Raw genomic sequence first — 13,514 nt, forward strand, 5'->3', positions numbered from 1 at the left:
GGGCATCTAAACTCTACGCTTGCTTGCTTCAAAGGAAAACAGGAAGAAAATGCAATGAAAAATTGGCATTGTCTCAAGGGTTGAGATAAGGACAGGGAGATCACTCACCAGGTACCATCACAGGCAAAACAGACTCAAAGTAGGGAGATTAGTATATATTTTTTGCATATTAATAACTGATAAGAACAGTGAGAAACTAAAAACAAACTAAAAGATCCTTCTCTCCATCCATCCTCTTCTCCCTCTTCCCACTGAGTGGTACAGGGGAACAGGGAATGGGGGCTGCGGTCAGTCCCTGACGCTTTGCTTCTGCTGCTCCTTCATGGTCCCTGCTCCCCATGGGGTCCCTCCCATGGGATGCCGTCCTTCCCAAACTGAGCCTGCAGGAGCTGCCCATAGGCAGCAGCTCCTCAAAAACTGCTCCCACACAGCTCCGTCCCATGGGGTCCATCCCCCAGGAGCAAACTGCTCCAGCACGGATCCCCCATGGGTGGGGGCAGCTCCCCCCAAACACCCTGCTCTTGCGTGGGCTCCTCTCCACGGGCTGCAGCTCCGGCCCAGGGCCTGCTCCTGCAGGGGCTCTCCATGGGCCGCAGCCTCCTCCAGGCCACATCCACCTGCTCCACCGGGGGCTCCTCCATGGGCTGCAGTGTGGAGATCTGCTCCATGTGGGACCCATGGGCTGCAGGGGGACGGCCTGCTCCACCAGGGGCCTCTCCACAGGCTGCAAGGGAACTGCTGCTGAGTGCCTGGAGCACCTCCTGCCCTCCTGCTGCACTCACCTTGGGGGCTGCAGGGCTGGTTCTTACTCCTCTCTCTCCCACCTGCTGTGGCGCAGCAGTTGTTTTTTTTTTTTCACCTTTCTTCAATCTGCTCTCCCAGAGGCCCAACCATTGTCACTCACTGGCTCAGCTTTGGCCAGCAGCAGGTCCCTTTTGGAGCCTGCTGTAGCAGGCACTGATCTAACATGGGGCAGCTGCTAGGCTCTGCTCACTGAGGCGACCCCTGCAGCCCTCTGCTAGCAAAACTTTGCCATGTAAACCCAATACAGCAGGATATATGCTATTAGTTTTATAAAACCAGTTCATAGGGGGCATATAGCCCTGCTAAGACCTCTGGCTGCTATTGCCAGGGCATGCTCCCTCTGCCACTGCTTTTTGCCATGGTGGTCAAGTAGAGCTGTTCAAGTAGAGCTGTTGCAATGCAGAAAGCTGTTACATTTTTGTTCTCAGGTTAGTGTTTCTTGCAAGTACATCAGAGGTCAGGGTTATCAAAATCATCTTGACATAATGAAGGTATGGCCTAAAAATAACAATATGGCCTGAAATAACAATATGGCCTGAAAAATGAACAGTATTGGAAGGGCCTGTGGAAAATATTGATGAACTGCACAGAGCAGTGTTTTGCAGGAGAAATTACAGCTGATCACAAATGGAACATGATCCAAAACCAACCTGTTGTTCCAAAAAAAAAAAAAAAAAAAAAAAAAAAAAAAATGCAACACTGCAACAATGCAACACTGGGTTGCATTGTTTAGGTGTATAAGACACGTAAGTTAATTCTTCGGCTCTGCAGAGTTCTTTTGAGGTTGTGCTGAAACATGTTGAGCATTGCACTTAAAGGAGATATGAACCAACTGGAGGGGCCCACACTCATGAGATGAAGAATAAACATGATCTGGGAGGGAAAACTGATTGATCTTGGGTTATTAAGCATAGGGAAGATAACAATCTTCAAATATATGTGGCCAGCAGAAATATGAAGGGGATAATCTGTTCTTTGAACCACATCACAGCTGATTGATAATGGGCTTTAATTGCAGCAAAGGAGACAGTAAGTTACTGGGTAGGACATGCCAACAGAAGAGGGATTAGATGGAGAAGCACTGGAATACATTGCCTGCGTGGGTGGTAGACTTTCCATCACTGAAGATTTTTTTAAAAACAAGTTAGAGACATATTAATCAGGAGTTAAATAGGTGTAATTGATCCTACTTGGGGGCAGGTTGGCCTCTTGAGGTTGTCTCTCCACCCTTATTTTCCATTTCAGCAGCCTGCCTTATAAACATGGCATGGAAGTCTGTTGCTCAATAGATGGTTAAAAGAGTGAATAGCAGCTGGTTTATCCCTCTGTTTTTAGGAGGTATGTTTACATTCCAGGCGTAAGAGTGGAGGGGAAGGACAGCGAGTTCTGATCCCACCAGCCAGCCAGCAGAGGAGACCGGGCAGCCATCCATCGGAGGCTGTTTAACTTTCCCAGCCTTTCAGAGCCTAACATAAAGGACAAAGGTGGCTCCCAGATGGAAGACAACAGACTTGAAAAACATGGAAGCTGACAGAGAGGGATGTACATTTAACATGAAAGTTAAAATTGCCAGAAGAAGAAAGCTAGGAAATTTCCAGTTAGGTGCAATGGAACGACTCCTGAAGGATCTCTGAGCTCTGTAAGTGTTTTTGGCCTCCATAGAAAATACTTGGGCAGAAACCCTCCAGAAGGTATGTTTGTTTTGAGCAGAACCTGGAGTTCTTGCACTGAGCTTTCTGAAGGCTGCACTGCAGTACTAGCCTATATTCCCCCTATTCAGTGTCATGGGAGACTGAACATTTTCACTGTGTTCTGGAGTCTAACACAGGCAGGCAGACCACAAAGAAAAACACAGGAATAGATCCTATAAGCTGCTTCAAATAACACTTGCTCCAGAGCCTCTGGTGATTGCTGAGAAATTCTAGTTTCACAAAAGACGCCAACAGGGGAAGAAATTATTTCACAGTTTGCCTCGAGCTTCAAAAGGGGTTGCTGAACATGGTAACTGACACCCTTTTTGACAGACTGGTTTGCGGTCAATGCCGCTAACTAACAGGAAAACAAATGCCTGTAGTCCAAGTCGGCAATCGCACTGCGCACCACAAAGCCAAGGAAACTGCTGCGGGAGAATCCCCAGAGCCACTCCACGAAAGCACGCTGGCCAGCAGGATATTTAAAAAACATCAGGAATGTTCCTCATGTGACAAGATGGATCATTCAGAAGTAAGACTCTGCTGGGTATGAAAAGGCTTGGTATATTAACTCAAAGGGACACTTTGAATATGTTCCTAGGTATGAGCAGCTTACTGCAGAAAGAAACGAGTGGATAGGGAAATGGGGAGGCGGGAGTAGGAGGCAAAGTCAAACGTTGTACAAAGATGGAGATTGAGCCAGAAATAGAAAGAGGGAAGTAAAATCAGAGTCTAAGAGTCTTGCATATATTCAGTATGATAAGACTTTTTTTTTTTTTTTTTTTCTTCCAAGGACGGGCAATTCCATTATCCAAAGAGATACATAATCACTTTTGATACAAAAGAGACGAGAATTTTATTACCATTGTATCAGATCCAGTGACTAGAGCAAATACAATCCCCTTTCTTTGCCAACTACATGATTCACAAGGTGTTCGCTGCAAAGACTGACAATCTGACTGCTAGTCTGTGCCGAAGGCTGAGCTATTCTTGATGCAAAGGACTCTCATAAGTGGTCAGAAACATTCAGGAGGACGATGAAACGTGAAACGGATCCAAGTGTAGCATGATAGAAATAGGCCTTGGCTTTCAAGGTAGGAAAAAGGAATAAAACAGATATTGCTAAAGAACGTTGATTATTAAACTGAACTCCTGCTCACTAGGAGTCAGATGTCCTAGACTTGAAAGATCTGACCAACACTGCACACAATCTGTTAGTGACAGAATGTGTATTCCTTGCTCCATCTCCACCTTGTGCCAGAGATTAAAGAGACTGACTATGATTGTCAATATTTCAGTGAGTCTATCAGTGAGTGTAGGTCTATATTTTTTTAGGCCAACATCCATTTTCTTAGATTAAGATTCTGCTCCTCTAACAAGAGTTACAAAAACTGACTTGTGAAAACATACTTATGTATAGAAATGGCTGAAATGTCTCATGAGGTCCTCACAGGAACAACACATTATACTGATACTGGTGTTTGTCTCTTGGCACCAACTTTTTATCAAATGGCTTTTGAGAGGACTGTCTTTGAAGAAATTACAGTCTTTGAAGAAATTGCAGCCTGGGAGTTTGTAATGGCAAGTTTTTTCTCTATTATTTCTTAGAACTGCTGGACCACCTATTTTTCAAATTGTCAGCAAAAGCAACACTGGATGTTCCAGTTCCTGTCAATCATTATTAATAATTATTTAGTTGATTTCTTAGCACTACTGAATTAAAGTGGTGGCTTCATTCCTCAGTTAACTACAGGTCTGAATCATCTCTGCCTTATAGATCAAGGGAAAATGTGAAACCCTAAGCCATCACAGTACATTTACTTGCAACTTTTTCTCCCTCACTCCTCATGCTTCCCAATCTGTCCTTGCCACTTTGCAGACGAAGGCTTTTCAGGGTTAGGTTAGCTTTTACAGAGCCTGGTTCTATAGGACATAACGTCACATTAAGTGATTACTACTAATCAAGAATAAGCTATTCCCTCAGGATTTAAGCACAGGTAGATCTTAATTTACCAAAGCACCGACTGTGCTGTATTTTTCCATTGAGTGGAGGCTGCATTTTATGATGATGGGGTGGGGAGGGAAAGGCTTCAAAGGAAAAAAGCTATGAACACATGGGTAAGATTTGTATTTTGAGTGCTGCTAAGTATTTGTGTGGACAAAAAGATGATGACTGTGAGATAACACTGGAGCTCCATGGAGGGCCTGAAAACATAAAAACCAGCACCAAATGGAGCCTTGAAACACAGATCCAAACCCACAAGTAGCATTCATGATCCAGCCAAGAGTGGCTTTTTAGTTACTTTTGCATGCCATTGGGTACAACAATTCATTTACTCCCAATACATAAATACACACACACAAGACACTAAGTAATATCCTGGTGATCCAAAATGCTCCATGGGCCTCATGCCCTCCCCACCACCTCTTCCGCTCTGGAGCAGAGCAGCCCTGGGGTACATAACTGAGAAATCTCCGCTTCAGACAAGGGAGAAAGCTTCATGAATCACCAAACAACACTTCTCAGGTGGGAAAAGCACATTCTTTGTTCCTCTATGTGGAATTAGAAAAATATGTGTAGAAGTAAAGCCCTGAAAGCCCCAGGAGAGCAATTGGTTTTTCTTTTTTCTCTTTCTTTCTCAGTTTTGTGGAGCTTGTGAGTTTTGGGGTGGTTTAATTAAAGGTCTTAAAATTCTTTAACACTAACATTCAAATGCTTCATATTTTTCCTCCGGTCTCACAGAGTTTCCGTCCTCCTCTCCCTCTCTCTCTTATGTCACTTTCACTCTGCAATAAAACAATTGAATCACACACTGGTACATAAATATTGGCAGTTTTTTAGGTTTGCTGTTTTTTTTCACTCAGCCTGTTGGGCAAACAGCCTAGAAAGGCTAAGTTATTTGCCAGAGTTTGAATTTCTGGCAAACAGTGCAGATCCAGTACAAATCTCAAATCATATTTCAGGAATGCTGTGCTTCTACCGCACCTTTCCAACTCTTTTCTCTGTGCACTAATGACTATTATGGGGAAATGCGTTCCAGAAATGTGAAAATCAATGTAGTGGGAAATGTACCAAAACCACCTTTCCACTTATACAATCTCAGTTGTCCAAGAAACACAATTAATTAGTGTTATTGAGCTGTTTAGCTCCCCAATAAAAGCTTTTTGAGTGATTATATGAAGAACCATTGGTACTGGAGACTTCATACTGAAGTAATTAATGGAAGTTGATTATATTCTGACAAGTTAAATACACGTTTGTTTGATATTACACACACATGGAAAACACATGCGCTGTTGAGCTCAGTACATAGGAGTTTAGATTAATGGTGTTGATGAATTATGTGGAGATTATATACTTTGCAGACACATAACGGACCTGATTTTGAAAAGCAGGGTCTCATTTTGCTCCTGCAATTTTGAGGGTGTGAATAATTGCAGGTGATTTTCTAACAGCTAGACATCTCACTGCCTGGTGGAATTCCTTCAAGCGGAGGTCATGCCTGCCTTTGTGCAAGGCACCAGAAGGCACTGTGAGAGCTCGTGCAGACACATGAAGAGCAAACCTGCACTTGTGCCGTGTGTTGGGACCACAGTGACCAGCAAGGACAACAAGTTTCATGCGCACCTGTGGCAGTAGATTTGGAACCTTCAAGAAATATCTTCTCTTTCCACATGTAGGAGCAAGTTATCAAGTTGAGGTTCAACCCAGCTCCAAAAGATGAAGGAGGAAGCTGTCACCAGGCTTTTTCCTACCACCAGGGAGAGGCTGGTGACAGACCCTGACACCAGCTGCTGAAGCACTCTCCATGGGACATCTCTCAGGTTCAGACTAAAATCTTTGCCTATCACTTGGTGTCTTTCTCTTGAGGATCTGTCTGAAGGTAACTGGATGACACTGGGATGAGGGCAGAGGTGGAGGCACACATCAGGGTTTAATTGTTGCAGAATATAGTTGGGAGGTAGAAGGCTAGGTTCAAATGAGTAGCCTGATTCAGGTAGGAAAAGGACTAAGACTTTGGCGTTAGCTGCACTGCTCTGTCATGTAGAGCAGCCCGCACAGACTGGTCAAGTCCAGATCTGATGGCTTCACATCTTGTTTACAGACAGGAACACACAAAGGTGCCCCTAGAAAGCCACAGCTGCTATTACAGGGCACTTTCTGGGTGCTTTGAGCACCATCTAGGCACATTCCTTTGGGGTTTTTCCTAGGAATATGCCCAGAGTGAGCTGGGACTGCAGACACCCCAAACCTGCGCTACAAAGACAGGATGGCAGCAGGCTGCAGTGGGCAGCCTGGCTTCCACAGCACCCTGGGGCCTGTTTCCAAGGTCTTGAGCCAGTCCAGAGTTAGATGAGTCTCCCCTCCTGATAGCAGGTCCCTGCAAGTATAATTCATATCAGGATACCAAACCTGGGAGTCTAAATGCGAGTTTCCATGTGAGGCAGGCACTCAAATTCCCACATATATGAAGGATATCTCATCCAAACTGCCAGTGGAGCATGCAAAGAGAGACTCTGCACCCAGTAGCACAAATTCCTCTTGATAAGATGTCTACACCTCCCCTCTGCCTCCAACACCTGGGGACACCTACCTCCAGGGACCCCCACGTAGGTGCTGGTCACAAAGTGAAATCTGCTCTTAGAGATGTGTGACAGCTTCGGTGCAGAGCCAGCAGGCTTTCTGTTTCCAGGACCGCTGTCATCCCTGCCATACACTGGCTGCTCTGCCCAGGTGTGTTACATAGACAAGGTAAAGGGAAAGACATACAGACCTGCTCTGGCCTGGGTCTTAAAGGCATTGGGGGGAAGAATATGAGGCACCAGGATGTTCCTATGGAGGTACAGTAAAAGGAAAATTAAAGGGTCACACAGCTCCTCTTTTCTGTGCTTGCAGTCCACGAATCCAGTGCTTGGTTCTCTGTGCATCATTAGAAGGTGACTGCTACCATCATCTGTGAACAAATACAGATGTGAATCCTGCATGACAAAAATGATCTCCCAGACACAAATCCCAGAAGAGGTCTGTGTCCCGCTAGGTAGTCAAGCTCCAGGCCCACTTGATGTGGCTTCCTTTGGCACATGCCCAGGGCAATGAGACAAGCTGTATGCCTGCCTCCCCACCACTGGGTGGTTGCCTAGCTCTCAGCAGAGATTTCAGTATCCTTTCTGCCTTGCCTGACCTGGGGAAGTCCCTGGGTATGGATGCAGTGGGGCAGGCAGGGCACATTGGGGTGGTGAGGGGTAGAGGGAAAAAGTGAGAGGTGAGCATTGGCAGTGCCTGGAGATGCTGAAGATCTCAAGGTACATGGTAGGCCTACAGATGCCCCAGATGGTGCAGGTGTGATGGAGGAACTGAATGCTGGGGGGCCAAGGAGACTCGCTGTGTGGCTTTAGGACAAGTTGTTCCGTCTTGATCCTTCCACACGGAGGTAGCAGGACCTAAGGCAACAGCACAAGTGCAGGCACTGAACCAGTTTATTTGGCCATATAAATACCTAACCCCTTCCTAAGACTGCTGCGGCTTTGATCTCCCACTGAGCTACAACCCTGCAGGAAAGACAGAATTAGGGCCTAATTCTGCAATTATTTACTGCCTCCATGAAAGAGCAATCGTTGTTGGGGATAGCTTTTAACTACCACTCTCCTGCCTGCTGCAGGCAATGGTAATCCTGGAGGCAGGCCCCAAAGCTTGCTGTGCCAGTGGACAGGAAGCTGTCCTTTCCGAGGAAGGGGAAAGATCTGGCTTCAGCCTCCAGTTCTTAATTAGCAGCTGCAGGTGGAGAACTGTGCAAGTCCCTCACATTGCTTTTATAGCTATCACATCTTTATGTGGCTGAACTGTTTTTTTCCACTGTAACTTGGCCATTTTTTGGAAGAGAAATATTTTGGGTCACATTATCAATTTTTCCCCCATGGAAAGCTTATAAAAATTAATCTATAAGCAAATTGATGGGAGGAAAAAAAAGTTAGCAGAAATGTTTTCAAATGGATAAACTTCAAAGGATTTGAGCTCATTCCATTTGAATTACAGAGTCAGAGCTTTGGTCCAGCCACTCTTTGCTTCTCTACCTCTCTTCCCCACCCGTGCTGCTTTGCATCACACTTGAACAGGTCCCCAGTGAGTATTTTTTTCCTAATGATCGAATTTAGCATTGGCAGAAGTGCCTTGATGGGCTGTGCTAGCAGTTGAAGACCCCACTTGCTGTCCACAGCAGGCACAAGAAGCCACAGAGCCGCTTTTCTGACTGCAGTGTGCCAGTCTGCATCCAGATCCTCTCAGATGGGCAGAGAAGGATGCTCCTTCCCCCACACCTACTCATTGCAGTGACCTGCTGTTAGTGGTCCCAGCATAGCTGTCAGCCAGGGCAGCAGTCTGTGTCTGCAGACATCAACCTAACTGGACGGGACTAAATCCACCTCCGCCACAAAGATCCACGACGAGTTATTTTGTGCCCTTTTAGTTTGTTCCAAAACACATTAGTGACACTGAGGTTGAATGGCTGATAAAAACCTACGTAAATGCAACCTTGCCTTTTTGTTGAAGCGAGGTGCCAGTTGCAGTGCCAGGCAAGCACTGAGATTGTCCTCAGAGGAGTCAGGGAGCAGTGTAACAGCCACCATCTCTTTGGGATAAATATGAGAAACAAAACCCTTCAAGATGCTTTGTAGATCCAGAAAACTGAAGCAAACTCTATCCAAAGACATGCATTCCTGCATAAATAAAATAATTACCTCTACTTACAGGTGTCTCATGTCTCGCTGGTTATTGTTTTTGTGTGTTTATGGAAAGAAGACAGAGCAGATCGGAGAAGCCAAGGACACGTCCTAAACAAACATGAGGATTGTGGTTCCAAGAACAGAGAAACAGCGCGGGGGTAGGATGGGGGAATTTTAGCTGATCAGAAGCTGATAAAAGGCAATTGTGACAAGAAAAATCGGCTCCTAATTCCTCTTGCATCCAGGGGATATGGTACATTGTACATTCCTTGTAAACAGAAGACCACAGTGAAGCCTGTCTCTATCATCATCTGCCTCTCCTAACCAGCACAGCCCACAGCACTGAATTTTGGCAAGGGCAAAGCAATATGGTACGCCTCAGGAGCACAGGGGTCCGGGAAGAGCTTGGGAGAGACAGGGTGATGGAGATACCATCAAAATAAACCATGGTGGAAGCAGACGTGACAGCCAAGTGGGAAGCATGGAGCTGACAGGGTACATCTGATCTGCAGCTGCACGCTGCTGAGCCTGCAGGCAGCCAAAGTCCTCGCTCTGCCTCCATCCCTCCTCCTGCTCATCCCCTTCTCTGCCCAGAGCTCCTCTCCCCTTCCATCCTCAGCTCCTCTGGCTCCATGGTGCCAAATTGGAGAAGGGACAGGGCTGTCCTGTGTCAGCCATTTGGCTGTCACTGTTACCTCGTGTTACTGGTGTGGTAATGGAAAAGGGCTGGGACCCCCTCAGCACATCTGATCTCATTCAAGACCACCCAGCAAAAAGGTCTCCCTCCACCAACAGCCAGCAGTGTGATGCATTGATAAAGGAGAAAACATCAGATGAAGAAGGGAAAAGCATCCAGAAGTCTCTGGTGCGGAGATGACTTCTAGGTGGAGAAGAAATTGCTTTTGGAGCAACAGCTACAAAATGTCTAGCCAGACTGGAAGACCTGTAGCTGGGAGCAGAGACCTGCCTGCTCTGAACGAGGGGGATTTCCATGGAGCCAGGGAGACTCAAAGATGTTTTGACAGCCCCAGACCTGCTAATAGACGTGAGCAGCAGCAAGGAACGACAGATCTCAGAAACTGTGTAGAGAAAGCAATGAAAGGGGCACAGGTCAAAGCAGACCTCACTCGGCCACCTGGCTGCACCAACGAGGTTAGCCAAATGACCTCAGTAAAACTATTTTCTACCCCATTTGTAACCCTCGGAGGCCAATCAGGGAGAGGAGAGATTGTCCAGTTCAAATAATGCAAAACTCCATTTCTTTGAGGGAAAGCTCCTCGTCAGGCTTCTTGGCTCTGCTCAGCGTCTCACCCAAGTGAGTGGCTAGGAAGAGGAATAGGAGAGGTTTCCAGCAGCCAGCCCACGTACGCCAGCTCCGTCCGTGCTATGGAGCAGGTCACAAAAGACGACCGAGCGCTCCAAGTTTGCAGGAGCTGTTGAGATGTGGCCTGCAGGCAGCCATCAGGCAGAAGGAGCCAGGTCAGAGAATGAGCAGCAAGGGGAAAGCTGAATCCTCTGGCCTGGCTGTGGACCAGGCGCGACCTGTTCTTGGCATAATCTGGTGCAAACAAGGACTCCCAGGATAAATGGGCAGTGGAACAATTTATACACATTTAGCTGGACTTGGACTTTCAGGTCCAGATCAGCAAAAAGAAATTAGACACCCCAAGGGCCTGGGGAATATGCCCCACAATTTGAGTTTTTCTCTGCAGCAGCCAACCGGGAAAGGAAGCAGCTGCTAGCAAGAAAGATGGACATTAATTGCCACAAGCCCCATAAGCACAGATATGTCAAATGGAAAAGGTGACTCTAGTCTGGTCTGTGGCATTTTTGAACAATTAGAAAAAGTGATAGATTTGGTTTGTAAAACAAGTGAAGTTGGCTATAATGCAAAAAACCTGAAGAAAGTAGTTGAGTTAAGTGCTGGTACAGTGAGAACGTTCACTATAAAATGTCAACTTTTTATAATAGAAGGCTGGGCCAGAACAAAACACCACAAGAGCCTAGTAAAAAGCCCCTTTCCCCAGTCTGAGTGTTGCAAGGACTCTACATCATGTCAGCGAAGGCCAGAGGTACACAAATGAGGCCTCAGGTTTTTGTTTAGATCCGCGCAGTAGAACAACAGAAGGAGAAGAATGGCTATGAACCCACTGCCAGTATCTGGGAAATGCATGGAAAAAGTGGACACTGCCTCAAGGATAACCATTAGTAGAACAGACATACTAAAAACAGTAAGGGGCAGACTGTCCAAAAGTGAACCAACTAATTGGTCTCAAATGGAGACAGTGACAGGGAAACATGCATTCGTCCAACAGTTGGGAAAGTTGGGTTTGCAAATTGGACATCTGGAATTTGAGCTAGATTTCTGGATAGCCGAGATAGTGGATGAGCTAATAAACAGTTTGGATTTCATTATGCCTAATAGCCGAGTAAGTGCCAGGAAACCATGTCTTACAGACACTGCCTGTGAAAATTCTTTATAACTATGTGGCACAGGTGAGCAAAATGATTTGTAGGCAACTGGTTTGCAGAGAGCAGGGAAAGGCACCATTATAAGTGACATGCCATGGGAGCTTTGCAGTCAAAGAAATCACTTCCCAGAGGCTGAAACCTGTTTAGAGACCTAGGATCTCAAAAGGATTTTTTTGCTCAAGTGTTGGTATATTGGAAGCAGGCATCTGTCTTCTTGTGTGCTAGACATTTCTGATTAGGAGCTAATAAAAGGGGAGAAAAGAAAGGAATGATGGCCAGAAAGCATGAAAAAAGTAAACTGGTGTATTAAATATACATAAGGAGACTAGGAGAGAGAAAAAAGTGGAGATAAATGTGGGGAGCTTACTATTTGGTTCTGAGCATTTTTTCAAGGAGACAAGGGTGGCTTGTAAAGCTACTGAGGATCCTGGAGTTGTCCTCCTTCTCATTGCCAAAGCTGCACAGGAACAAAACACAGGGAAGTGGCCACAGAGCAGCCACATCTCAGCTTAATAAAGGCCAAGTGTGGGAGATATTCTGGGCAGCTGGGAATTCCAGGAAGGCAAAACTGAGCTCTTACCTTGGGCTGTCCAGAGGAAGGGCAGCCCCATGTCCCCTTCAAGGACCACAGTTGCAGCCTTGTTTTCTGCTCCAGATCTGACGAGCAAATGTAGAGCCAGATAGGTCTACTTCAAAGTGGCAGAATAAAACCCTCAGCTTACTCTGAGCCTCCTCAGCAGTCATCGTCACACGGTGGTGACATGCCCTGCCACCTCCTCCGGCTCTTTAATGGGGTGGCTCTGCTGCACAGGTCAAAGGCCATGGCCCCTGTGTGGTGGTTTTAAAGATGGTCTGAGACAACCCTAAGTCTGCCAAGCTGCAATAAAACTCCAAAGAAAGAGAATATTTCCTAAAACAAACAAAATAAAACAGTTTGCTTTGGGCAGACAGGTAGTGAAGGAGGAATCCCTCTGACAAAATGACAGTGGAGCTGTCCAGAAACAGCCTGGGTAAGCAGGATTGGGATGGACTTTGTTTCCTGACATGGGGATTACTTCTACATTTTCAGATACTGCAGAACACCAGCTAGCTTGGGTGAGTTTGTGATGGAAAACCATCGCAATGGTCACCAGAACGTGATATAGCATGGAGTTAGGAAGGCTCTTGGCACGCCATTCACAGTTCCTTTTCTGTATTGTAAAACGCCTTTCATATGGGAAACAGATGCTAACAGATACTGAACTTATAGTTTAGGGACAGTATTGCTACAGCAACACAAAGGGTTTCAGCACAAAGCTTTTCTTTGAGATGATCTGTTTTGTTACTGAAGCACACCTTAGGGTAAAGGTTTTATTTATGTATCTTCACTGCTGCTTGTATGGGAAAATCATTTTGGAATAGCAGAATGAAAATAGTCTGACAAAAGGGTGTTGCATAAGAATGTAGTAATTCATTATTTATTTAATATCTACTTAAAATGTGATTACAGTAGACAACATTTTTCTTTTTGTCTAAAATATACTCTTTAGACTACCACCATTTTATGGATGACAATAAAAGGTGTTTTCATGGGTTGAATGTAGCTTCTGCTTTCACCTGGAAAGAGCAAATTCCTTTTGTGAAACTCAACATCATCAGCATCCACATAAAACGTGGACAATGCTACACAGGTGTATATGGAAAGATATCTCTTGGTCTTATTTTATGAGACTTGGGTCTGCAGTAGGGACAGTATAAAATCATAAAATTATTTAGGTTGGAAAAAAACTCTAAGACTATCAAGTCCAAATGTTAACTTAGCACTGCAAGTCTACCACTAAAGTTTAG

This window comes from Aythya ferina (genome assembly GCF_964211825.1).
Source record: "Aythya ferina genome assembly, chromosome: 2".
Classification (NCBI taxonomy): Eukaryota; Metazoa; Chordata; class Aves; order Anseriformes; family Anatidae; genus Aythya; species Aythya ferina.